The sequence below is a fragment of the Choloepus didactylus genome, chromosome 17, assembly GCF_015220235.1.
Source record: "Choloepus didactylus isolate mChoDid1 chromosome 17, mChoDid1.pri, whole genome shotgun sequence".
In the NCBI taxonomy this organism is placed as follows: Eukaryota; Metazoa; Chordata; class Mammalia; order Pilosa; family Megalonychidae; genus Choloepus; species Choloepus didactylus.
Genome location: NC_051323.1, coordinates 18137273 through 18163125, shown reverse-complemented (window position 1 = coordinate 18163125; position 25853 = coordinate 18137273). Strand labels below are relative to the sequence as shown.

The 25853-nt window shown below is 43.0% G+C and overlaps 1 protein-coding gene and 1 pseudogene across 1 annotated transcript in view; one reads left to right on the top strand and one right to left on the bottom strand.

The window, feature by feature from the left end:
• Positions 1–25853, bottom strand: part of DUSP11 (dual specificity phosphatase 11) — a 227357-nt gene that overhangs the window by 139072 nt on the left and 62432 nt on the right. The window lies entirely within an intron of this gene.
• The window catches only part of LOC119512853, a 3491-nt pseudogene continuing 1985 nt past the window's right edge, over positions 24348–25853 (top strand).

The window sequence follows — 25853 nt, the reverse complement described above, 5'->3', positions numbered from 1 at the left end:
AGAGAATCATAAAACTTACAGTTCAATGTTAACATTTTTTTTTAAAAAAAGTATTGTGTTCAGCCTCAAAAATGCAATGCAGTGTGATTGTAGTTTTAAAAGAATAACTCTAAGATTTTTTAAAAAAATACATTCATAGTGCCCTAAAGGCAGTGTGCTCTGATAATCACAAAATTAAAACATATATACGTATGTATGTATATATATATTTGTTGGTCTGATTGCTTTGCTTTGTTTGTTTGGAAATGGTTTTTTTAGTTGATAAATAAAGTTAATTTAAATATAAAAAAAAGACTAAGTGAAATAAGTCAGAAAGAAAGGACAAATATATTCTATGATTTCACGTATATTAAATATCTAGAATAGGCAAATTCAAAGGAACCAAAAGTAGATAAGAAGCTACCAGGGGATGGGAGTAATGGGAACAGTGGGTTATGTATTGATAAAGAGTTTCTGTTTGGGGTCATGAAAAATTTTGATACTGGATTGTGGTGATGGTAGCTCAACAATGTAAATTAATTAATGCCACTGAACTGTATGCTTAAAAATAAAATGGCAAAAATTAAAAAAGAAAAAAAAAAGACATAAGGCAACAAAACAGTGCAAAGGCATCCACAAATAAGAAACACAAAATCACATGGCCAGGGGAGATCTAAGATGGCGAAATAGAGAGGAGTGAAAGCTATTTAGTTCCCCGGAACAACTAATAAACAACCAGGAACAAGCAGTAAATAATCCAGAATAACTGCGGGGGACAAAAGTGACCATCCACTCATCATACACCAACCTGAATTGGGAAGAATGCCTGAGATCGCAGCAAAGAATCTGTAAATAAAAACTGCAACTCCAAGCTGGGAGCCCCCTCCCTGCACAGCCCTGGCTGCAAAGCCTCATGGTGCTAGAGAGCAGCTGTTTCCCAGCAAGCTAATACAGCTCAGCTGAGCTCCAACTGAGGTTTTAAATAACAAACATGGACTGCACTATACCAACAACTAATCTCCAACAAAGCAGACAGAGGCTTTGGGTGACAACCAATCTTGGAGAGCCAGACGGTGGCTGCAAACTGATCCTCAAGGGGGCTTTCCGTCCCTGTTTTGGCTCAGTGGAGAAAGCCTCAGCCATTTTCAGTTCCCAGTGTTCTGACCCAGACAAGGGTGGAAACAGCACAGACAGAGAGAGACCATTCAATTGCTAATGACCTCTCCCTAGGGGGTCTATCTTCCCTAAGAGGAACACGGTGGGGCCCAGCTCTACTACCTACCTTCCATTCAGATCCAGACCCCAGAGCCTGGCTGAAAGCAGCCACCAGCCACATCTCCTTAAACCAGAGTGGAGTTACAGGCTGACAGGCAGTGCCACCTGCTGGGGAGAAAAGCACAGTGACCTGAGGCCTCACAGGGTATACCAATTTTCTAACATACACTCTCAGGGAAACTGATACTAAATAGTTCTTCCTTCTGGAACTGGAGCCCACTTTGGTCTGGGAAAACCCGACTGGGGTAACCACGGAAACCATGTCTAGACAACAGAAAACTACAACATACACTATGAAAAATGAAGGCATGGCCCAGTCAAAGGAACAAACTTTCACTCTAAATGAGATACAGGAATTGAAACGACTAATAGTAAGTGAATTCAAAAAGTTAAGGGAAGATATGGTGAAAGAGAAGAACCATATAATGGAAACACTGGGCGTACATAAGGTAGAGATTGAAAGCTCGAAAACCCAACTGGCAGAATCTATGGAAGTGAAGGGCACAACACAAGAGATGAAAGACACACTGGAAACATATAACAGCAGATCTCAAGTGGCAGAAGAAAACACTCAGCAACTGGATAACAAGGCACCTGAAAGCCTACACACAAAAGAAAAGACGGAGAAACAAATGGAAAAATACAAGCAATGTCTCCGGGAACTTAAGGATGAAATGAAAAGCAGGAATGTACGTGCCATTGGTGTCCCAGGAGAAGAAAAGAGAAAAGGGGCAGAAGCAATAACAGAAGAAATAATCAATGAAAATTTCCCATCTCTCACGAAAGACATAGAATTACGGTCCAAGAAGCACGGTGTACCACAACAGAGTAGATCTGAATAGGCCTATGCCAAGACACTTAATAATCATATTATCAAACGTCAAAAACAAAGAGAATCCTAGAAGCAGCAAGAGAAAAGCGATCCATCACATACAAAGGAAGCTTGATAAGACTGTGCAGATTTCTCAATAGAAACCACGGAGGCAAGAAGGAAGTGGGGTGATATATTTAAGATACTGAAAGAGAAAAACCACCAACCAAGACTCCTGTATCTGGCAAAACTGTTGTTCAAACATGAGAGAGAGCTTAAAATATTCTCTGACAAACAGACAATAACAGAGTTTGTGAACAAGATACCTGCTCTACAGGAAACACTGAAGGAAGCACTGCAGACAGAAAGGAAAAGACAGGAATGAGAGGTTTGGAAAACAATTTTGGGAGATAGTAGCATGGCAATGTAATTACACTGAACAAAGATGACTGTGAGCATGGTGGAAAGAGGAAGGTTGGGACCATGTGGGACACCAGAACAAAAGACCAAGGATAAAGACTGGGACTGTGTAACTCAGGGAAATCCAGGGTGCTCAATGATTGTAATAAAAGCTACACATATGTTTTTAAACGAGGTAGAGCAAATGAATGTCAACATTGTGAGGTGTTAAAAATAGGATGGGATTGGGGGAAAAATCAACGCAAATTAGAGACTATAATTAACGGTAACATTGTATTATGCTTCCTTTAATATAACAAAGGCAATATACCGAAGCTAATTGATATGGGGGAGGGGCCACTACGGGAAGGGTATGGGACTCCAGGCATTGGTGATGTTCTCTGACTCTTTATTCTACTTTAGGTTAATGCTATCTTTCCTTCTGTTGCTTTCTAGCTGTCATGTTTTGTTTTGTTTTTTTCTATTTCTCTTTTGTTTCTCTGCCTTCTTTGACTCTTCCTCCTTCTTTGTGGAAGAAATGAAGATGTCCTTATATAGACAGTGGCGATGGTGCTGAATACATAAATACATGACTATACAGGGAACCAACAATTGTTTACTTAGGACAGATTTGTGAACAAAATCATCTTAAAACGGTTGATGAAGCAAGCTTGAGGGAACTATAATGAGTAAAATTAAGACAGACACATAAAGGAAAATATTGCAGGGTCTCACTGATATGAACAAAGCATAATACATAAACTCATAGACATAAAATATGAGTTTCCAGGATATAGAATGAGGCTAAAGAATGGGGAGCAGTTGCTTAGTATGAGCAGAATGTTCAACTAGGTTGAACTTAAACATTTGAAAACGGACAGGGGTGATGGTAGAATGTTGTGAGAATAACTAACAGTGCTGAAAGGCGTGTGAATGTGGTGGAAAGGATAAGCTCAGAGTCACGTACATCACCAGAAGGAAAGCTGGAGGTTAAAAGATGGGAATGTATAAAACAGCAAATCTTGTGGTGGACAATGTCCATGATCAACTATACAAATATTAGAAATCTCTCTCATGAACTAGAACAAATGTATGTCACTATAACTAGAAGTTAATAACAGAGTTGCATATAGGGAAAAAATATATACCTATTGCAAACTATATACTACAGTTAGTAGTATTTTAGCATTCTTTCATCAACAGTAACAAATGTAATATACCAAAACTATGAATCAATAATGGAGGGGGGGAGATTTAGGGGTATGGGAGGATTTGAGTTTCCTTTTTTTTTTGCCTTCATTTCTTTTCTGGAGTAATGAAAATGTTCTAAAAATTGAAAAAAATTTCATTGTGGTGATGGATGCACAGCTGTATGATGGTACCATGGGTAACTGATTATACACTTTGGATCTTTGGATAGTTGTATGGTATGTGGAAAATGCCAATAAATATATTTAAAAAAAGTAAATAGATGTTAAAATATATATCACGCTGGTGATAAATCACAACTATGTGATGATACTGTGAGCCACTGATTGTATACTTTGGATGGATTGTATGGTTTGAACATATCTCAAAAAAGATTGCATTAAATATAAAAAAAAAACAACAAACAAAAAAAAACAGATGGCCAGAACTTCTTTATCCCTGGTAAGACCCAGCCAAGTACTAAACACTAAGGTGCCATTTAAATATATTGACTGGAATAGTTTATTCAATTATTTCACATCATAGTTTATATTTTTCCTCCAACCAACTGATGTCCTCACATTCAATCAGTAAGGATCTTTCAACAGAAAAGGGACTGTGAACTTCACCTAATAATGAAAGTAATAAATAATGAAACGGAAAATCTGAACAGGCTTCTGCAGGATAAGTTAAGAGTTACCAGGCAAAAGTAAGGTGTGAAGTATGAAGAGCACTTCAAGAAGGATCAGCCTGTGCAAACCCAAGTGAGTATATTAGAAGCAAACTAAAAGACTGCCAAAGTAGCACAAGAGCCTTCTATTTTAGGACACTATAAGGAGTTCATTTTTATTTTCAAAACAATGGTGGGGTGTTTATAAACAATGTCCAGTTTACCTTTTAAAAAGATTTCTTGGACTCTTGGGTGGAGAATGGATTGGAAGGAAAAAGGAGTGGACATATGGACACTATTAGAACCCAACAGCAAGGGTCAGACAAGACCTGTACCTGGGTGCTGATGAGTACACGGAGAAAAGCTGACAGAATGAAGGGCACTTAGTGAGGTATGAGATGAAGAGGAAGCTCTCAGGAGTAACAGGAATTCACTGCACATATGAGGAAAGTCTCAAAGCTCTTAAAAGAGAACTCTTAGGAAATAGCTGAGCGCCCTTTGTGATTCCCGGAAATAAGCCAAACCGACTTTCACTGTCAGATCTGGGTGCGGCACTGTTGGGTTATTTCACGCAAACTTAGTTTTCATTACTCACATTTCCTGGGCCAAAATAACCTGAAAAATGTGGGAGCTCCAGCTAATGAAAGGCCATCTGCACCACTGACATTCCCATCTTAAAGCAAGTCCTCCAACATTGACGCAAGGAGCAATGGCCAGAGCCTCGCTTTTAAAAAGATGGGAAGAAACCACAGAACATCACAGACACCGTGGGAGGAGGAGTGAGGGGGCCCATGCCTCTGAGCAAGGCGTGGTCCCCGCAAGCACGCAGCTGTGAGCAAGATGTGGCGACCACAGGACCAGGAGCTGCGGGAGGCGAGCACCAACTCCAGCGGCCGAGGTAGATTACCTTTTGGGAATGTGGTTTCCGCCCTTCGACTGAGAAACTTCCAGAAAAGACGCGTCCCTGGCGACAGCTGTGGTGGGCATGATGCCAGTGGCTCACGTAGGCCCCGAGCTGCCTCCCACCCAACGCCAACAGTGCTAAAGTGGCCAGGCCCTCGCCCTCCGAGACAACCAGCTCCTGCACCTGAAGGGTCTGGGCACCCTCCCACACAGCGCCCAGGATCCTGGCTCCTGCGCGTGTGGCCTCATGCGGCGCGACGGCGTCACCATGTCGGCTTCCTGAGGTGCTTGATTAGTAAAAGGGACCTGGGTGGCTGCAGTTCCAACCTGAGCTGGAGGCTGGTTATATAGGGTGATGGGTTCGTGCATGTGTCCTTTAGAATTCAAATAGTCCAACACATGGAATGAAAAGTTAAGTCCCACTTCCCCTAGTTCCTTGTGTGTTCTTCCAGATATTTTCCATGTCCTTACATGCAAAAAATTGTGTATTGTATTTAATATTTATTTTAATGTATATATGTCTTCTCTATTTTTATCCAAATAGCTTGCAGTACATGTTCTACAAGGTAATTTGGAGATAAATTTTCCCAATTTATATGTACACCCATTCTATTCTTAATGAACACATAAGCATTCCATTAACTATAACTACCATAATTCAATATACCATAATCAACTTAATCAGCCCAATAATTATGGGCTTTTGTTTTCAGATTTTGCCCTTTGTAGCAGACAATACTGCAATGTGAAAATCCTTATTCATACACCCAGTTATATCTGAATTCCTAGATGTAGATTTGCTGAAATTAGATATGTAAACTCACAAATTTGAAAGATAATGCCTAATTATCCTACAAAAAAAGATTGTATCCATCTACATTCCCAACCACAGTCAAACTTTTATTGGGTTCCTGCATAGGCCAGGTATCAACTAGCAGTGTAGGGCATGTATTCACATTTTAGCAAATACCAAAAAATAACAGAAATGAGTGGCGTGCAATCCCAAGATTTCCACAGCTTTGCAGGCATAGGGATCAGTACCTGTTAGAAAAACACAGAGTTCTGTGACAAGTAGAACAGCAAAAGTCAGCATCTCATACAACAGTTCTGAAACTATATTCCAGTTTAAATTGTCGATTATAATGACACTTAAATTGTTTCTAATTCTTTTCTATTTTTAGTTCGTAATTTCTGAAAATATGTATACTGGTAGTAATTTTCATTACCATTTTAGAGGTGGGTAAAGTGAACCACATGAAGCTCAGAGTTATTGAATACATAAATGAATGAATGAATGGTCACTAGCTATAACATTTCTAGGACAGACATATTCCAACAAACTTGAAAGCAACAAGCATTTACAATTATGAAAATAAGCACATAATTAAGAATGGGTCAATATTATTAAATTGCTAGTTGTAAAAGAAAAGACAGATGTTATCAAGACTTTGTTTGCAAACTTAAAATTAGGCACATTAAAGTTTGGTGCTAAATTATAAAGTACTCTTTCAGAATTTACAGAAGAAATCTCCAATAGGTGTACAGTGGCCAGAAAAAGTGCAAATGGTACTATGTCTATAGATATGACAATATACAAAATATGATATAAATCTATCAGAAATTAGAAAAGCTATGTTGACCTTCCAAATTGCTGAAAGACACACACTGCAAGTGGCAACAAACTAAGTTATAGCTGAGAGAAGAAACTCAAGACCTAGACAAAACAGGATTTCCAGAAAAATTTGGGAACTGTCAAAATAAGCCTTTGGATGGGAATGGGTCCAATCTGAGGTAGAAGAACTCCTTGATAAATATATGCTATCCTGAAATGGAAAACATAGGAGCAAGGGTTATTTGGACCACCAAAAACTAAATCGCTAACACCAACAAAATCTGATTTCTCGCCCCAGGGCTCCAGGTACCATGTAGGAGGTCTGAGGGACTCCACTCTAATAAAAGCAAAAACTGACAATGGGAAAACAATGCAGAGCCTTGGGGTAGAAGGACTGGATATGTTACACTAAGACAAGTCTCAGTATCCTAATGGGTACAAAATGCAGGCCCTGGGTCTCAGGGACAAGAAAGCCCCCTAACTAGAAGAACAGAGACTTTAGGTCAGGGTTGGACTTGATGCTGAGCTTCAGAGTATTGGACTAATGTTCTTTAGGTTCTTCCTCCTACATTTAACATTTATTTTAGAGGTTAAGATGATGCTGGGTCTGTAAACTAGAGTTAAATGGCTAGAACTATGGAGAGAAAAATTGCTATAGAGGCTGGGAATGAGAAGAGCATAACAATATTAAGGGCTTGCTTAAACAGAACATGAGTGTTGGAACTTAAAATGTTAACTGGTAAAGATTTTACTGCTGCCAGAATTGGTTCTATCTTTCCTCCCAATGTTACACCACTTGTCCTAACTTGTGGTGGCTCTGGTTTCCCTTGATTTCTGTGGAAAAATGGGAAAAAAAGGGAGACAGATACAGGTATGCCTTGCAGATATTTAGTACATGTTGCTAATCGCACAGTATTTACTGGTTTCACGGAAGTAAGCCACCTGAGGTATGAAGCTGAGCTCAAAGCAAGACTTTTCAAATTTCTTCCCATATAAACATCACTCCCCATTCCTAAAAGAAATCATGTCTCATGATCATAGAAGCATCATCAGAAGAGACGAAAACTATGCATATACATACAATAATTTACTTTACAGGTCCCATCCATGAACTTATCTTCTTGAGGGCTCTGGCATTCTGTAAGAACACCACCTATTCAACAGCACTAGAAAAGTCTCCAGAGAAATCTAAGTACTTCTATAAGCTTAACATAAAGAAAAATGATTAGATTTATTGATTTCTTCCCCCAAAGTAGCCAACTCCACATAGAAATCATTAGCAACCCAACCCTAGCTCACCTTATGACAGTCATAAGAGAAGTGAGTGAGACAAGCATTAATGAGGGAAGAAAGACCAAAGGCAAGGCAGGCCAAGTAGGGCTCACTGCACACGTGTTCCTTATACCTGGGTACACTGTAAAACTCACCAAAATTCCTTTTTCACAGATCCCTTTGAAAGCTTTTCTAAAAAATCTTTCATGTCAAGTTAGCTCTAGATGCTTCAAAATAAACAATCAGGAAAAAAAAATCTGCAGTATGTTTTACAATGTTGGATTCCTTAAAAAATATATCAATAAACCACAGCTAACAGCGTACTTAACAGTGAAAGATGGAAAGCTTTCCCCTTAAGAACAGGAAGAAGTCAAGGATTCCCAGTTTCACCACTGATCTTCAACATTTTACTGGAAGTTCTAGCCAGGGCAATGAGGCAAGAAAAAGAAATAACAGTCATCCCAGAGGGGGCGGGGCAAGATGGTGGAGTGTTGAGGTGTAGGTTTTAATTACTCCTCCAGGACAATAGGTAGAAAGCCAGGAACTGCATGGATCAGACACTGCAGAGCAATTTGACTTTGGGCATACTTTATACAACACTCATGAACGCGTAAAAGAGCTAACATCAGTGAAATCTGTAGGTTCTTGAGGCCAGGGGATCCGTGTCCCTCCCTGCCAGGCTCAGTCCTGTGGGAGGAGGGACCATCGGTGCTGGGAATGAGGAGGGAGAACTGCAGCTGCAGCTCTTACTGAAACCTCAGTCTGCTGATCCAAATGCCAAACATAGATAGACTGAGACCAGACACCGCAGAATCCGGGAGCAGTCAGCCTGGCAGAGAGGAGATAAGGCCAGCAAAACAGCAAAATAAAAAAAACCCAAAAATAAAAACAGAGAATTTTTGGAGTTCTGGTGAACATAGAATGGAAAAGGGCAGGGCTCAAACAGAGTCAGGCTCATATGCAAGTCCAGTAGGGGAGTTTCCTTGTCTGAAGAGCTGGTTTCTCTGCTTCCTTGATTGTTCCTTAATGGCCCTAATCTCCTTGTCTCTTAGCATTTCAATAGCCCATAAGGTCTGCCAGGATGGCCCTTCTTTTTCTTTTTTTTTTTTTCTCTTTTTCTCTTTTTCTAAAACAATTACTCTAAGAAGCCCATTACAGAAAGCCTCAAAGACTTGCAATTTGGGCCCACACAAGAGCCGAGCTAAGAGAGTTCTGAGACACAAGGCAATAAGTCCAGTGGCTGAAAAAATTGCTAAATATCACAACTTCCCATGAAAAAGGGGGGCGCCCCCTTACAGCCATCTTCCCGGTGGGCTGGGAACACTCCTGCCCAGCACCAGCGTCACAGCCCAGAGCTGCCCCAAACAACCCAGTGTGATGGGGAAGTGTTTCCAACAAAACAGGCACACACCACAATATCAGGCGTGGACAACAGCCTTTCCCCCACCCTCAGCTAATTGTCCTGGAGCTGGGAAGGCGGAGCTGTGTGAAAAGGGGGAAATTAACATGCCCCATTCAGCCATCCTTTCAACAGACTGGAAACACCCCTACACAGCCCTGCAGCCCAGAATTTCCCTTGCGGGATGGTGCTCACCTGTGACGTAGCAGAGTCGTCCCTCAGCAGAGGACCTAGGAGTGCACGGCTTGGAAGAGGGACCCACTCGCAAGTCCCAGGGACCATATGCCAATACCAAAGGCTGGTGGATCAGCGGCAGAGACAAACTGTGGGAAGACTGAACTGAAGGATTAGACTATTGCAACAGCTTTAAATCTCCAGGAACACCTTGGAGATTTGATTATTAAAGCCACCCCCCTCCCTAACCACTCAGATACACACGCCCCATATGCAGGGCTGGCAGCACCAGCTACACATGCAAGCTTGGTGCACCAACTGGATCCCACAAGACTCACACCCCCACTCACCACAAAGACAAAGTGGGTGAGAACTGGCTTGAGGGGAATAGGTGCCTCGTGGATGCCACCTGCTGGTTAGTCAGAGAAAGTGTACTCCAGAAAGCTGTAGATCTCACAAATTAGAGATAAGGGTTTGCATTGGTCTACATATCCTACAAGAACCCTATCAAGTTAAGCAAATGCCAAGGGGCCAAAAACAATGGAAAATTTTAAAGCATATGAAAAAACCAGACAATATGGATAACTGAAGCCCAAACACCCAAATCAAAAGATCAGAAGAGACACAGTACTTACAGTAATTAGTCAAAGAACTAAAGAAGAACAATGAGAGCATGGCACAGGATATAAAGGACATGAAGAAGAGCATGGCACAGGACTAAAGAACATAAACAAGACCCTAGAAGAGCATAAAGAAGAAATTGCAAGAGTAAATGAAAATAATACATGATCTTATGAAAGTAAAAGGAACTGGTGACCAAATTAAAAGATTCGGGATACTCATAGTACTAGACTAAAGGAAACCGAACAGCGAATTAGTGACAATTAATGTGACAGAATGGAAAATGAGAGAACAAAAGAAAGAATGGGGAAAAAAATGAAAAAATTGAAATGACCTCAGGGATATGATAGATAAAATAAAATGTCCAAATATAAGACTCATTGGTGCTCCAGAAGAGGAAGAGAAGGGTAAAGGTCTAGGAAGAGTATTCAAAGAAATTGTTGGGGACAACTTCCCAAATCTTCTAAACACCATAAATACACAAATCATAAATGCCCAGTGAACTTCAAACAGAATAAATCCAAATAAACCCACTCCAAGACATATTCTGGTCACACTGTCAAATACTGAAGAGAAGGGAGCAAGTTCTGAAAGCAGCAAGAGAAAAGCAATTCACTATATACAAAGGAAACAGCATAAGACTAAGTAGTGACTACTCAGCAGCCACCATGGAGGTGAGAAGGCAGTGGCATGACATACTTAAAATTCTGAGAGAAAAATTGCCAACCAAGAATTCTTCATCCAGCAAAGCTCTCCTTCAAATTTGAGGTGGAGCTAAAATTTTTAACAGACAAACAAATGCTGAGAGAATTTGCTAACAAGAGACCTGCCTTACTTCAGATACTAAAGGGAGCCCTACCAACCGAGAAACAAAGAAAGGAGAGAGACTGAAAAAGGTTCAGTACTAAAGAGATTTAGTATGGGTATGTTAAAGGACATTAAGAGAGAGAGAAAATATATCTGATAAACATAAACCAAAGGATAAGATGGCTGATTCAAGAAATGCCTTCACATTAATAACATTGAATGTAAATGGATTAAACTACCCCAATCAAAAGATATAGATTGACAGAATGGATAAAAAAAAAAATGAACCATCAATATGTTTGCATAACAAGACACTCATCTTAGACACAGGGACACAAAGAAATTGAAAGTGCAAGCATGGAAAAAGTATTTCATGCAAGCTACAGCTAAAAGAAAGCAGGACTAGCAACATTAATCTCACATAAAATAGAATTTCAAGGCAAGGATGTTATGAGAGACAAAGAAGAGGCCACTACATACTAATAAAAGGAGCAATTCAACAAAAAGAAATAACAATCATAAATGTTATGCACCCAATCAAGGTGCCACAAAAATACAGAGACAAACACTGGCAAAACTAAAGGAAGCAATGGATGTTTCCACAATAATTGTGGGAGACTTCAACACATCACTCTCTCCTATAGATAGATCAACCAGACATAGACCAAAAAGGAAACTGAAAACCTACACGACTCCCGAGGCTGCCTGCTTTCCCGGGCTCCCTGCTGCTCCCACGGGTCGCTCCCCCATCCTTCCCTAAGGTTGCGTCCTTCCCAACATGCTTGCATTAGCCAGGGTTGTTGGTCTCTGAGGCCTGGAGCCAAAGCCCAGATCTTTGGGTCCCTGAACAGAGAGAGCCCCCCAAATCGCCCCTCCAGGAATGGGACACCCAGAGCCATCCCCACGGGGGCAGTACCTGTCCCATCCGGAGTGGACCTCACAAAGGTGGGCAGTATCTTCACCGAGGCAGTGGGGTGGGTGGTGGCTCCAAGTCCCTTCTCCATCTCCTTGCGGAACCGCTGGGAGATGTCCAGAAGGGTCTCGTCCGAGAGACGCATGTCGTAGAGATACTGGTCGACCTGAAAGAGGGAAGGAAAGAACGAGCTGAGAGCTGCAGGTTTAAATATTTTACCATACAGGCCTTAATCACGGAACATCACTTGGCCCTTCAAAAGAGCAAAATCAGTTTTGTGCAGAAGGCTATAATAAATTATTAAAATTATAAAATTATATATACATAAAATTACAAAAATAGATTTTCTTTATTTCTGGCTTGAGAAAATAGGTGAATGGAGAATGAGGACCATGGGGAAAGCAACTTCGGGAAGAGAAAAGTTTTTTTCAGATGTGTCAAGTGTAAATGCCCCTGACAGCATCCCTGGAGCCAGGGTCATTACTGCACTCACATCTTTTACCCTACAGTGCTGGGGACCAGTCACGTCAATTCTATGCCCCCTCCCCCTAGGCCGAGCAACATGGAACTTGCACAATCTCTGAGTTTACTCTGACCACTTCCATCCATTTTCACCCCCACCAGGCCCTCTACTTATAACCTTTCTGTCGCTTCCCATGAGAACAAAGCCCGCAAGCACGCAGGACAGAAACCGCGTCTATTTGCTCACCCGTGTATGTGGCACAGTGCCTGCCACGTCACAGGGCTCTATGCCAGTGATAATGCAGCCTCGCTGTCCTCAGAGGCAGCTGGCTCAGAGATTTATATTCCCCACATAAATCTACACCAGCTTTTCCCAGATCTACCAGCCGAAGAAGGAGAAGCGTCCAGAGACCCTCTCAGGCAGATTCTAGTGGGGAAGCTCCAGTCTGCCCTCGCCATGGATGTTCCCAGTTTTCCCCTATCAAGAAAACGTCTAATAAAGGAGATGCTAAGCCTACTCATAATTGTGCCTAAGAGTCTCCCCCAGAGAACCTCTTTTGTTGCTCAGATGTGGCCTCTCTCTCTAAGGTGAACTCACTGCCCTCCCCCTACTGGAACACAACTCCCAGGGGCGTAAATCTCCCTGGCAATGTGGAACGTGACTCCCAGGGGTGAGCCTGGACCCTGCATCATGTGATTGAGAAAGACTTCTGGACCAAAAGGGGAAAGAGAATGGAAACAAAATAAAGTTTCAGTAGCTGAGAGATTTCAAATGGAGTCGAGAGGTCATTCTGGAGGTAACTCTTATGTGTTACACATATGTCCTTTTCTAGTTTTTAGTTTATTAGAATAGTTAGAAGGAAACATCTGAAACTGTTGAACTGCAATCCAGTATCCTTGATTCTTGAAGGCAATCATATAACTATATAGCTTATATGGTGTGACCATGTGATTGTGAAAACCTTATGGCTCACACTCCCTTTATCGAGTGTATGGACAGATGAGTAGGAAAATGGGGACAAAAAGTAAATGAATAATATGAAGGAGGGGGGTATGAGATGTTTTGGGTGTTCTTTTTGCTTTTATTTTTCATTCTTATTTTTATTTTTTTTCAGTAATGAAAATGTTCAAAAATTGGTTGTGGTGATGAAAGCACAACTATATGATGATACTGTGAACAATTGTACACTTTGGATGATTGTATGGTATGTGAATATATTTCAATAAAATTACATTTATTAAAAAAAGAAAGTCTGATAGAAACCCATCCAAGAGGCACACACGTTCTCAAGGTGCCGCTGTTTCCGGCAGTCGTGTCCACATGAGGCGAAGCTGCTGGACAGAGGGCTCCGTCCTCCCAGCGTCAGCCACCAACCGAGGGGCTGGAATGGACACTACCTTTCCCATCTCCCCAAGCTCGGATTCCCAAGGGCAACACTGGGCGGGTGACTATACTACCCACCCTCATTCCTCTGGGAAAAGACACAAAAATGCCTGCCTATCCTTTGGCCTTGCCCAACTCTGGCCAAGGACCACGAACATTTACAATGAGCTTTCCCAAACAAATGTGTCATTAATATCATAGTCTATTACACATTCCAGCAGTTTTGTCAGGTTTTTGTGAAGCTTTGTTTTTTAGCCAAACCCACAGCCAAGGATTTACAGAGGAAAGGGAAAAAGTGTTTAATCCTTTTAAGAAGAGACCAAACTCAGTGCCCTCCTTTTGTGACAAAAAAAAAGAGAAATTTCCCTTATTCACATCTTCTCTCTTCCAGGCCTTATCCTAACTCTCTACGGGGTCTGGGGCAAATCCTCCTCTTTGGCCCTCCAGAGATCATGCGAAATAATGACAAGTATTCATCTTTCATCTTTCTCTACAATCCCCAAAGGTGAAAGGTTGGCTGGGGTAAAATGCTGAAAGCAGCTGTAAGCAAAGCAAAGGACAATCCACAGTGACGCAGCCCAGGCCTCTCCACGTTGCCAGGTGTTTAATTTCTACAACTAAACCAACAAAACACAAGCCTTGCACGGGGTGGGGAAGGATGGAGGAGGAATAGAGAACGGGCAGTGGGCAATTTCCTCCTGCCAAGCCAGCCCTCGGCCACTTCTCCACTCCCTCCCCAGCCTGGAGTGAAATTGGGCTTGTCATGTTTGGTGTGGAATTTGCAGAAGGAGGACTTCCCAGAACTCCCTTGTTGCTAGCACTTGTTAAAAAGGTACCTCAGACTATTTAAGTCCATCAGTCTAAATTCAGAAGAACCCAAAGGTCCCTGCTGTTTGGTTTCAGGCTCCCGGATCCTCACTTGCCTTGGGCCCACAGCCCTTTCAGTCTGCCCCAGTCTGCTGGGGCCATGGGGCGCCGCTGACCTCGGCTTCCAACAAGACAGGGAGCCAGGGTGTTCCCACAGAGGCTGGGGCCTCCCCCACAACAAGTCTGCAGGATCCCCAGTAGGCAGAGAAGCCCCCTCCCTGTCAGTGAAGTGGGAGCCAAATCTCAAGTCTCTGATGACCCTGGGAGCCCAGAGCAACCCCGACCACCCCAAAGGGCCTCCCACTCCAGATCCGACAATACCTCAGCCAGTCCAGGAAGGCTGCCTCATGGCTTCCATGTTTCAGTGCCCAAGGACAAGGTCCAGGGGCCCCCAGAGACCACGCCTGGGAACAGCCCAAGATGCCCTCCATAATAACAGCAGAGATTACATGGCACTGCTCTGTGCAGACCCTCTTCTAAAGGGTCAACACCCATTGACCCACTTCATCCTCACAACAGTCCTGAGAGGTGGGTGGTGTTATTACTGCTACAGAGAGGTGAAGTCACACAGGCACAAAGGGCTGCGCTGGGGTTGGATCAAATGGTCTCATCTGTGTCTTACCCACTCTGCTGGATGACTGACCCTTTGCTGCTGGGTGACAGCAGGGTCTATACAGGCCAAAACGGCACTGCAGTGCCTTCAGGCTGGCCTTGGCCCATTAAAAGGCCATTCTCCATTCCGGTCAGCCCCATGCAAGCAGACACGAAAGGCAGATGGTGAAGAGCATGGCCCCCAGGGCTGGCCCAGGAGGGCAGGGGGCAGCAGGGACAGCAGACATGTCTTGGGATTGACACATGATGAAGCTGGAGCTCCCACCTTACTATTTTCCCAGAGAGAGAGGGACAGGACAAGAGAGATTCACTGGCTTTCCACCCCACATAGATGGCTCCAGATGTCTGTAAAAGGGCCGGAGAGTCCCTCTGTGAAGAGCAGAGCCAGCATTACCTTACTAAGAGGCTCCACCGTCACTTCCTGGAGCAAGTCACATATACAGGAGTGTGGAAGTAGAGGGGCCCCAATTACACAGCAGCCATTCTTAAATTATCTTTGGTCTTGAAACTGCTATGAGACTGGTTGGAAATCCAGTAGAAAACTTCTCGTCTGGGGTGGTCTGGAGCTATGTACCCCAGAAAAACATGTTCTTAAACTTAATCCATTCCTGTGGGTGTGAACCCATGTAAATAGGACCCTTTAATGGGTTACTTCAATTAAGATGTGATCCATCACCTCAGTCAGGATGGGTCTTAACCCTATCACCGAAGGCCTCACAGGAAAGGGCACAGCACGAGAGAAAGCCAGAGGGAGCAGCTGAAGGTCCAGGGAACCCAGAAGAAAAGGGAGAAGCCAGAAGTGGCCACCATGTACCTTGCCGTGTGTGGTGGTTTGAAGCTATGAACCACCCAGAAAAACATGTTCTTACATCTAATCCATTCCTGTGGGTTGGAACCCATTGTAAGTAGGACCTTTTGAAGTTACTTTGGTTAAGGTGTGGCCCAACCCAATCAGGTTGGGACTTAATCCTATTAACAGAGTCCTTTATAAACTGAATGAAAAGGGGTTGGGGGTGTTGGCGGGCATGGAAGCAAAAAGCTGAAATCAACAAAACACCGAAGAGCAGAGAAAGACAGGAGACCCCACCACGTGCCTTGCCATGTGAAAGGGGTCAAGGATCACCAACAGCCAGTCTTCAGGAAGAAAGCATTGCCTTGATGATGCCTTGATTTGGACATTTTTCTGGCCTCAAAACCACGAGTGAATAACTTCCCATTGTCTAACCCAACCCATTTCATGATAACCTAGAAAAGCCAAGGACCAAGAATCGGGGGCAACCAGCCCCAGAACACCAGACTTCTGGAAGAAAGTATCACCTTAATGACACCTTGATTTTGGACTTCTCTTGCCTCAAAACTGTGAGCCAATGAATTCCTGTTGTTTAAGCCAACCCATTGCATGGTGTTTGATTTAGCAGCCAGGAAACTAAAGCATCATCACTTCTTGGTGGGCACTTAACCCTCAAAGAATTGAACATGTTAAATGGTCACCCTTTACTGAAGCCATGTTGCCCTTTACCCAATAGGTTGTAATTATCTTTCAAGAGCTCAATGACAGATGAAAACAATAATGACAATGACAGCTACAGTGGCTAAACATTTGTCAAACATTTCTTACCTGCCAGACACCATCCTATGGCTTTGCTGACTTGATCTCCACTGTCTTTGTAAAACCTCTGCATCCCTCTTTTACAGGTCTCTTGGGTGGTGAGGTGCAGAGCTGGAATTCAAACCAAGGTCTGGTTGGCTCTAAAACCAGGCCCTGGGGACCACCACCCTCATCTGTCCTGTGGTATCCCATGAGTAGCCAGGGAATTCCCAGCTCTGTGGTTTCTTGGACTCCCCCAGGCTCTTGGTGTCCTCTCCATCACTGGAGGAAACTAAGAGAAAGGGTACAGAACAGCTATGAAAAAATGCAAGGCTAGCACTTTGGGACAATTGTCCCGTCCCCCCTTTCACCTTTGAGCTCTTTGAAGTCTTTCAAAACTCAGGAATGGATGGCACCTGGATAAGACAAGGTAGCCACCCAGGAAGAGATGATTAATCACCTAATGTCACAGCTTCCTAAACACACCACCAGGGTCCACCCAGCCTTGGTGGGCACAGCTGTGTTGGGTGAATGGCGGCCAAGGAAGTGAGAAGTCAGAAAACAGAAGTAGACTCCATACAAAGATCATCTTCCTGGACTGGGAGGGAAGTGAACACACTTTTCACAGTCCTGCCAACTTTCACCCACAGTGCAGCTGGAAGGGGGGAGCAGCACCAGGCCCAAAGTCATAGGAGAAAGAAATTTAGGAGTTACCAGATGTACACAGGGCAACAGAATTATGGCCAAAAAACATTCACAGAATCTCAGCAAAGGAAAGGCCCTTGTGGTGAGTAGTTCAAAATCCCACTGAACATAGCACTCAAGCCCATCTCTTTCACCTCAACAGGTGGTCCTCTGGCCTAGGCTTGAATGCTTCCAGAGAGGCTCCCTACTTCTCTAAGTTCCATTGTTGACCAGCTGTGTTGCTTAGAAAGCTTTTCCTCAATCTTGAGACAAATCTGCTTTCTGAAACTTCTGCCGAGTCCTCATTCTGCCACTTCGAATAACAGTCTCCAAACTTGGCTATACATCAAAATGACATGAGGAGTTTTTAAAAATAATCAGAATTCCCCAAGTCCACTCCAAACTAACCCAAATGACATCTCTAGGTCAGGGGCTCAAACATCTTCCCCCTCCTTGAGCCTGTACCTACAGCTGCAGGGCTCCTATCATGGTCTGGGATCTTCGAAAATCAGCAGTTGATCAAGATGCTAGACCAGTGTGTCCACGTGAAATACCCTCGTGTTGATCCAGGATGCTGGCAGTTGGGAAAACAAACCTGGTGCTTGTGGGGAAACCAAGTTAAGTTGCTGGCAACCATCAAAGCAGAATGGTCCAGGCCAACAACGCTCATGCGATAGTGGGTGGTGGTGAGGCAGGGACTTGGGCACTAGAAAAATCTTGTGTTCGACTCTGGCTCTAGCACTTTAACTGGGTGTGAACAAGTCACCGTCCCATATGGGCTTTAGTGACCTCACTATAAAATGGATAAATATCCCAAACACCACAGTCGCTGGCATAAATGAGGTGACATGGGTAAAGCTCCTATACCACCCCCTTCTTTCCACTGCTTTCCCTCTTTTTCTTCTAGACTCTGCTTTGCCAGTGGCACCCTCTTAGGTCCAAGGACATTTCTTGGGGTCAACAAAGCAGAGCCTGTTTTCCCCCAGTTGTTTCGTCTGTTCCTATTACAGGCATATGGCCTATCAGCATGGGTTGCTCCTCTCTAAATATCTTTCAGGGAGAGAGAAGGGTCAAGGAACAACAACCATACCCAGTGGGATCATCTTTCTGGTCCTTCTGTTGGTTTCTTGATTAGAACTGGAAGAATTAAATCCTATGAATATGGAGGCATTTCAGTAGGGAGCTAACGTGGCATAGTGAGGTGAGTGGCTTTGAGGTGCCTGGAATTTATAAGCTCTTTCTAGGACCTGCCCATGTCTTCCACGCCTCTTCTTACCCTCTCCATTCACCAACTGAATTAACTTATCCTGGAAGGATTTCTTCATCCAGTGGCTGCCTTGCTTTGTACTTCCCTTACTTACCTACCAAGCTCCATCCCTCCATTCATTCCAGAGGCATTTATTGGATCTATAACATGAACCCAGTTCTGTAATCACTTGTAAACTCCTAGAGAGCAGGTCTCTTGATTTGTTTTTAATTATGTGCCTGTACACTCTAGCATATATATAATTGATGTGCCATAAATGCCATATAAAATGGGACAATATGGGGTCACAGTGCCAGTCAGGGACTCAGGGATTGAATGCTAGGAATCTTACACATATAGAAGATGAAATTTAAGGTTTCTTTTCTTCTGCATTTTCCTTTTAAACCTCTTAAGGTACTCAAGGTAGGATTTTTGATACTTTATGTGACAAACCACGTCAGAGTTGGAATGTTGCTCTCTGCTAGACGTCAATAGTTTGATCAGGGCCAGTTTCCCCCTGGGCAGTCTCCAGGTGCAGGCAGGGCCCCAGCCGTCCATGGGAATTGCCTGTGAGATGAGATGGGCCATCTGGAGACCAGCTGTTGTCATCGATTGTTTCTGACGAAAGAGGAAAGGAAGACATCCGGGCGATGGATTCTAGTCTCTTCTGTGTGATCTTGGCTAGGCTGCTCCCTGATGGGCCTGTTTCTCGGAGGTCCCTGCTGGCGCTCACCTCCAGGCTTCTCCTTCTAGACCTTCCCGGTACCTGGCTGGTGCCGTGTCTGCCCTCCCCGGCCACCCTGGTGCCACACTTTGACAAGGAGCCTGTCCGTGGGTGACCTTTTGCTCCCTCCATTCTTGGCATACTTCCTATGACACAATCTCCCCTCCTTTGAGTGCCAATCTGGAAGAGAGTGCCCAACTTAAGGGCATGGACTTCCCTTTTTGGGTATTTCATAAAGGGTTTGGGGTTCATTTCTATCGGGGGCCTCCCCTGCCCCCACCCCGGTTCTCTAGAGGAAGCGGGAAGGTCAGATGGACAGGTGTGTTACAGGGGAAAAAAGAAAAGGACCCAAATCGCCAAGAGGAAGTTCTTATCTCCTCAGTATTGCTAAATGCATCTCATCTAAAACTGCTATCTCTTTCTTTCTTAACACACACTGCTGCCTTCAGGCAGGCAGAAGCTTTCCTGCTCCTCAGCCAGGCCTTGCTCCTGCCCTCTTCTGTTTCCCAGCTTCTTGCTACAGGCCAATGAGATTAAACCAACTGATTCCGGGAGTGCTGTCCTTTTTCACCTTGGCTGCCAGGAAGCTCAGAGTGTTGCCCTCAACCCCAATTAACTTTCCTGAGTCAAAGCTTTCTGGTAATCATCCTTGCCCTGAAAGCTGAACCAAATCACCGAGTCCCTTTAGTAAGCAGGCAGGAAGTGAACAACACACAAATGAGCAGATCTTCATCAGTCACTTGTACGAGACAACCATGCTGGTAGAGGGGTGAATTCAAGTGACCAAATCAGATAAGAAAGTGACTCTGCAGCATGTAAGACTCAGGGCCAAGGAGACAGGACACTCCCCAGCTCAGCTAGGCTTCCTTCCTCCAGTCTTTAGATAGTTCTGATTTAATACCTGGAACCTCTCCCAGGACAGCACTGCTCATCTTTTAATCCTTTTGGCTTTTTCTAGACACCAAGCAGACCAACTGATGAAAGTGCACCTTTCTTAACCCTAACATTCTTATCCTGAAGATATAATCATGTCACCTATATATTAGCCAAAGGATCCAAACTGGCCTCCTCAGGAGACATTTAGGATGGGCTGTATCCTCACGACGTGAAGGGCTTTATAAATGACTCATCTCATCTGTTTTGTTAATTCAGCCATCGTCAAAACAAGTTGCGGGCATGCTACAACCAGAGGCAACAACATGGATGAAGATCACAATATAATGCTGGGTGAAAGAACAGGCAAAAAGGGGCTCATTCCACATGAGCCCATTTACTAAGTACAGAAACTGACCATGCTGATCTATGCTGGAAGTCAAGACAGTGGGCTGGGGCTTTGGGGGGTGGTTTGTGCCAGAAAGTGCCGCTAGTGCCGGGGATGGCCTGTTATTGGGTCTTGGTGGTGGTTATCTGGTGTGTTCAGTTTTCTATAAGCATACGATAACTGTGATTTTTTAAAAAATAATTTTCTCTACATTTTTTTTTTCAAAAGTAGGCCCAAGTCCACTCAGTATGCATGGTCAAAAGGAGGTCAAAAAAGGAAAAACCAGAAAGGATGATCCCTAATTTACATCCAGCCACACACAGCCTTCCAGCGATGACACGGGCTGACAAACGTTTCCAACTTGGTTTCCCAGAGGCTCTCGCGTTTTTGCATTATTCCTCCACCTGCGTTTGACTGCTGATCTCTGACGAGGCCACATGCTCTCTTTAGCTTCAGCCAGACACCGTCTAGTGTTGTGTCTTCAACCCCTGACACCACATTTGATGTTTGTTCTTCTCTGACCATGTCAGGTAAGGAAAGAAACCGTTTAAAATGTTTTTCCATCAGATTTATTTTCCCCTAAATTTAATAGTAGAGAGACAATAGCATGAAATACTAGGAGGAAATATTGAACTGGAAGTCTGGAGACCTAATTTCAGTTTGGATTTGACATTTACTAGCCGTGTAGTTTTATACAAGTCATTGAATCTCAGAATCCATGTCCTTGTCTGTTACATTAAGATATTAGATTGGTTGATCTCATTGGTCCCTTCATTTTCTAATGTTGAGTTTTAAAGGACACAAATGGAAAATGAAATCAAAGACTTAACAGTGTTTCAACAGAAACAGAGAGAAGACCTAAGCAGTGTGCAAAACTGGCAATATATACTGAGGAAAGCTGTTACATCTCACATGGTCTCTCTCTACTAATGTTCCAACTGTAGAATTCCAAATTTGTGTTGTTTCAAAAAGTAACATTCACATGTTGTGGAGTTTCCCATCTAAACCAGGAAAAAATAGAAAATAGGGAGAGAGAATAGACAGAACTGGGCTCTAAGGAGTCAGATATGCCAGTCTCTTGGATCAAGACTGTTTTCATCAAGCACAAGCCAACAGAAGTCAAGAGGAAGGAGAAAATGTAAGAATGCCAGAGAGAGAGTACATGGGGGCTGCTCTAGGAACAAAAAGGTAATTAGAGTGGAATGTTGAAGGAGGACCAAAGATTTAAAATTGAAGCAGAAAGCACAAGTGAAATCTACTCAGAGCAGAGAAGAATGAAGTTGTTTTCAGCAAACGCTTACATTATCTCTAGGAAAAGTAGCTTATCAAAATAACCACAGTTTTTTTTTTTAACTTTTAAAAAAATCAACTGTGTTTTATTGCCTCTTTTATCACTGATGGCACTCAACAGTTTTCAATATAAACATTTTAGAAGTATGTTTTTTTTTAAATCAGTTTTATTGAGATATATTCACATACCATATAATCATCCATGGTGTACAATCAACTGTTCATAGTACCATCTTATAGTTGTACACTCATCACCCAATCTACTTTTGAACATTTTCCTTACAGCAGAAAGAATCAGAAGGAGACTAAGAAATAAAAATAAAAAAGAACATCCAAATCATCCCCCCATCCCACCCTATTTTTCATTTAGTTTTTGTCTCCATTTTTCTACTCATCCATGCATATACTGGATAAAGGGAGTGTGATCCACAAGGCTTTCGCAATCACACTGTCACCCCTTGTAATCAACATTGTTATACAATTGTCTTCAAGAGTCAAGGATATTGTGTTGGAGTTTGGCAGGTTTCAGGTATTTACTTCTAGCTACACCAATACATTAAAACCTAAGACTCATCTATACAGTGCGTAAGAATGTCCACCAGAGTGACCTCTCGACTCCATTTGAAATCTCTCAGCCACTGAAGCTTTATTTCGTTACATTTCACATCCCCCTTTTGGTCAAGATGTTCTCAATCCCATGATGCTGGGTCCAGATTCATTCCCGGGAGTCATATCCTGAATTGCCAGGGAGATTTACTCCCCTGGGAGTCAGGTCCCACGTAGGGGGGGAGGGCAGTGAGATCACCTGCAAAGGTGGCTTAGAGAGAGAGGGCCAGATCTGAGCAACAAAGAGGCACTCAGGGGACGACTCTTAGGCACAGTTGTAAGCAGGTATAACCTCTCCTTTGGAGTAACAAGCTTCATAGGGGCAAGCCCCAAGACAGAGGGCTCAGCATGTCAAGGCGTCAGTCCACAATGTTTGTGAGAACATCAGCAACGATCCAGATGAGGAAGTCCAACACCTCTGCATCCTCCCCCAGCTCCTCAGAGGGGCCCCAAATATGTATTTTTATTCTCTGCCCAAATTACTTTCAGATGTGTTGCTATTTCACTCTAACCTATACAGACCTACCATATCTCACTTCCTATACAAAGTTCCATGTAACTGTAGTGTTTGAATAAACTGACTGTAGAAGTTATACTGTTTAGAAAATATAGATCCTACACCAAATAAACATTTCTTCCCCTTGGTCTCACATGGAAGTTGAAGTGTTAACAGTCAGTATTAATGCATACAGCAACTGTTTTAAAAAGAAAAAAAAAAAAAAAAAAGCTGAAAAAGATCCCAGACTTCAATTAGATATGAATGAAGCAGATCTGGTTAGGACTAGGGCAAATCGGTCCAAAGAGTAAAGCTTGAAAATGACTGTGTGTTAAATAAGTTTTTGCTTTCAAAAAATATTTTTTAAGAAAGTCCCTTTCAGATACTCATTTTGACTTAGAAGCAGAAGGCAAACCTGAAAATGGTTTAGCAACTAGACTTTATTATTTATGAAATTTAGGAAAAGTTAAATTAGAGAAGCAAAATGAGACACAAAAGATTATAATGGCAAGAGCTGTACTGTTTTCAAATGAACCCAAAGCATGCCTTTGTTAAAAGCTCTGTCTCTCCCAGTTTTTGCAGTGTACTGCTCAGAGAAAGAGTCTGTCAAGGGAGTCAGGATACATAGGTCCTATAACCTGGGAAAGATATAAACATTTAGGAGAACTTAACAAGTCATCCAATCTTGCTTTGTTTGTTTCCTCACTCATAAAATAAGTGTTAAGACAGAAGTTCTCTGAGGACTTGCTAGTTCTAGAGAGCTTCAAATCCAGGAAAGTGTATGGGTCAACACTGATGAAGGCTCAAGGGGAAGATAAAGCAGGGAGATTACTTCTAGCCAGAGAACAATGTATGAACCAGACTACTTGGATCTTCTGTACATCCAGGCCCAAGTTGGGAGCACAGTAGGTAATACAGAATAGTACCCAACTCCTCCAGCACTTATAATCATCATAAACAGTTTAATATTTGGTATCTCAATGAGTACTGGTATTAGAGGTTTCCTGATTGCAACCTTAACACTACAGTTCCTCAAATATAGTGGAAGTTTATCAATCTCAGTGATTTTTCATCACCTTCTTGTTTTCTACAAAAAATTTCCAAAAACCATCTTTGCTTGGAACTCCAAATTCTCTGCAGCTCTCTCTTTCTGTGGTGAGCAATGCGGCTCCCCTAACAGGAAGTGTCTGCAACTTCTCCAGGATCCCTGCACAACCTGTCAGCTCGGCACGGCTACTGCCATCAGCCTCTGGCACCTCTTTCCAAACACTCGTGGGCAGTGCCTACCTTTACCAACATTCTAGCATGACTATGCTGCCTGGAGCTTCTGGCCAGAGCGAGATCTCCACTTCAGCTGCTTCCTATCCAGGTATTTTTAGATGCGAGATCACGGGAAGCACTGAGAAGTCGTCATCTTTCCTCAGTGACTTCACTGTCACTGTCATTGACCAGGACATGGCTGTTTCTTCCATGCCTATGTCAGCCCAATATGATAAAATTTCAGACTCCAATACCGTGATCCCTCTGTATCCATCACAGTCTTCCAGCCTTGTTCAGGGAACACCATCTCAGATTCCAAATCAAGGAAATAGCCTGTCACTTCCCTACCAGGAAGGGAGCTAGATATACTACAACAATCAAGGCATACTGGGACCCCTACTCTCTGGACAGCTTGGCTCCTGCCTGCAGTCCTATGGCTCTGTGTTGTACAGAGGAGGTGAGGCTCCCGTCTCTCAAAAAGAAATGATGGTGGTGCTCAAGGAGGCTCAACCCACAATGACCTACCACTAGCCAAGACCTCCGGAATTTACTACTCTGTGTCTGCTCAACCCAACACGGAAGAAAATTTTCAAGGTGATTACAACAAGCAAGAAGGGAAAGGAATAAGCTCAACATTCAGCAGGGAGGTCAAATCTGCAGCAGGGAAGTGGTGAGTCCACAGCCAGCTAAAATTTAAGTCCCAAGACATTAACAACCACCCACACTAAGAGCTTGCCAATGTTTTCATACACTGTGTCCATAAAGAACACATAATATAGTTGGCACACTGTAATGGCCTCTTATACTACGTGTAAGAGAAACCCAAGAGCATGCTGAGTGATAATACATTTTTCACTGCTCTAGATGATTACACCCCCTGCATTACCATGCTACAATTAACTCCCTTTTGTGATCCATCACTTTAGTCTCTTTGGGAAGGCATTTCAAAACACTGTCTGTAATTCTGTCATTTTAACTTTCCCTCACTTCTTTAATGTACACCAGGATTTAAGATCTTGGTTCAGAGATCCTGTCCTTGCTTATACATTCTTTGAGAAAGAGCTCCACTCCCTCTCCTATTCCATGGGGTGAAGTGTTCTTATTCTTATCAGGATACAGAGAATTGAAAGGACCCCACATGAGGATGCTAGACTTTATAAAACATTTAAAAATTTTTAAAGCATGGTCACACCATTTATGTGACTTATAATGATCCTATGATATACAAAGAAAGCCAAGAAGCAATGACCTCAAATGATAACTTGGGAAAAGAACGGCAGCCTCCTATTTACTAGCGCCTGGTCCTGTCCATGGTCCTTAAGATAAGCTTGTAGAAATGCCTTGACAGTT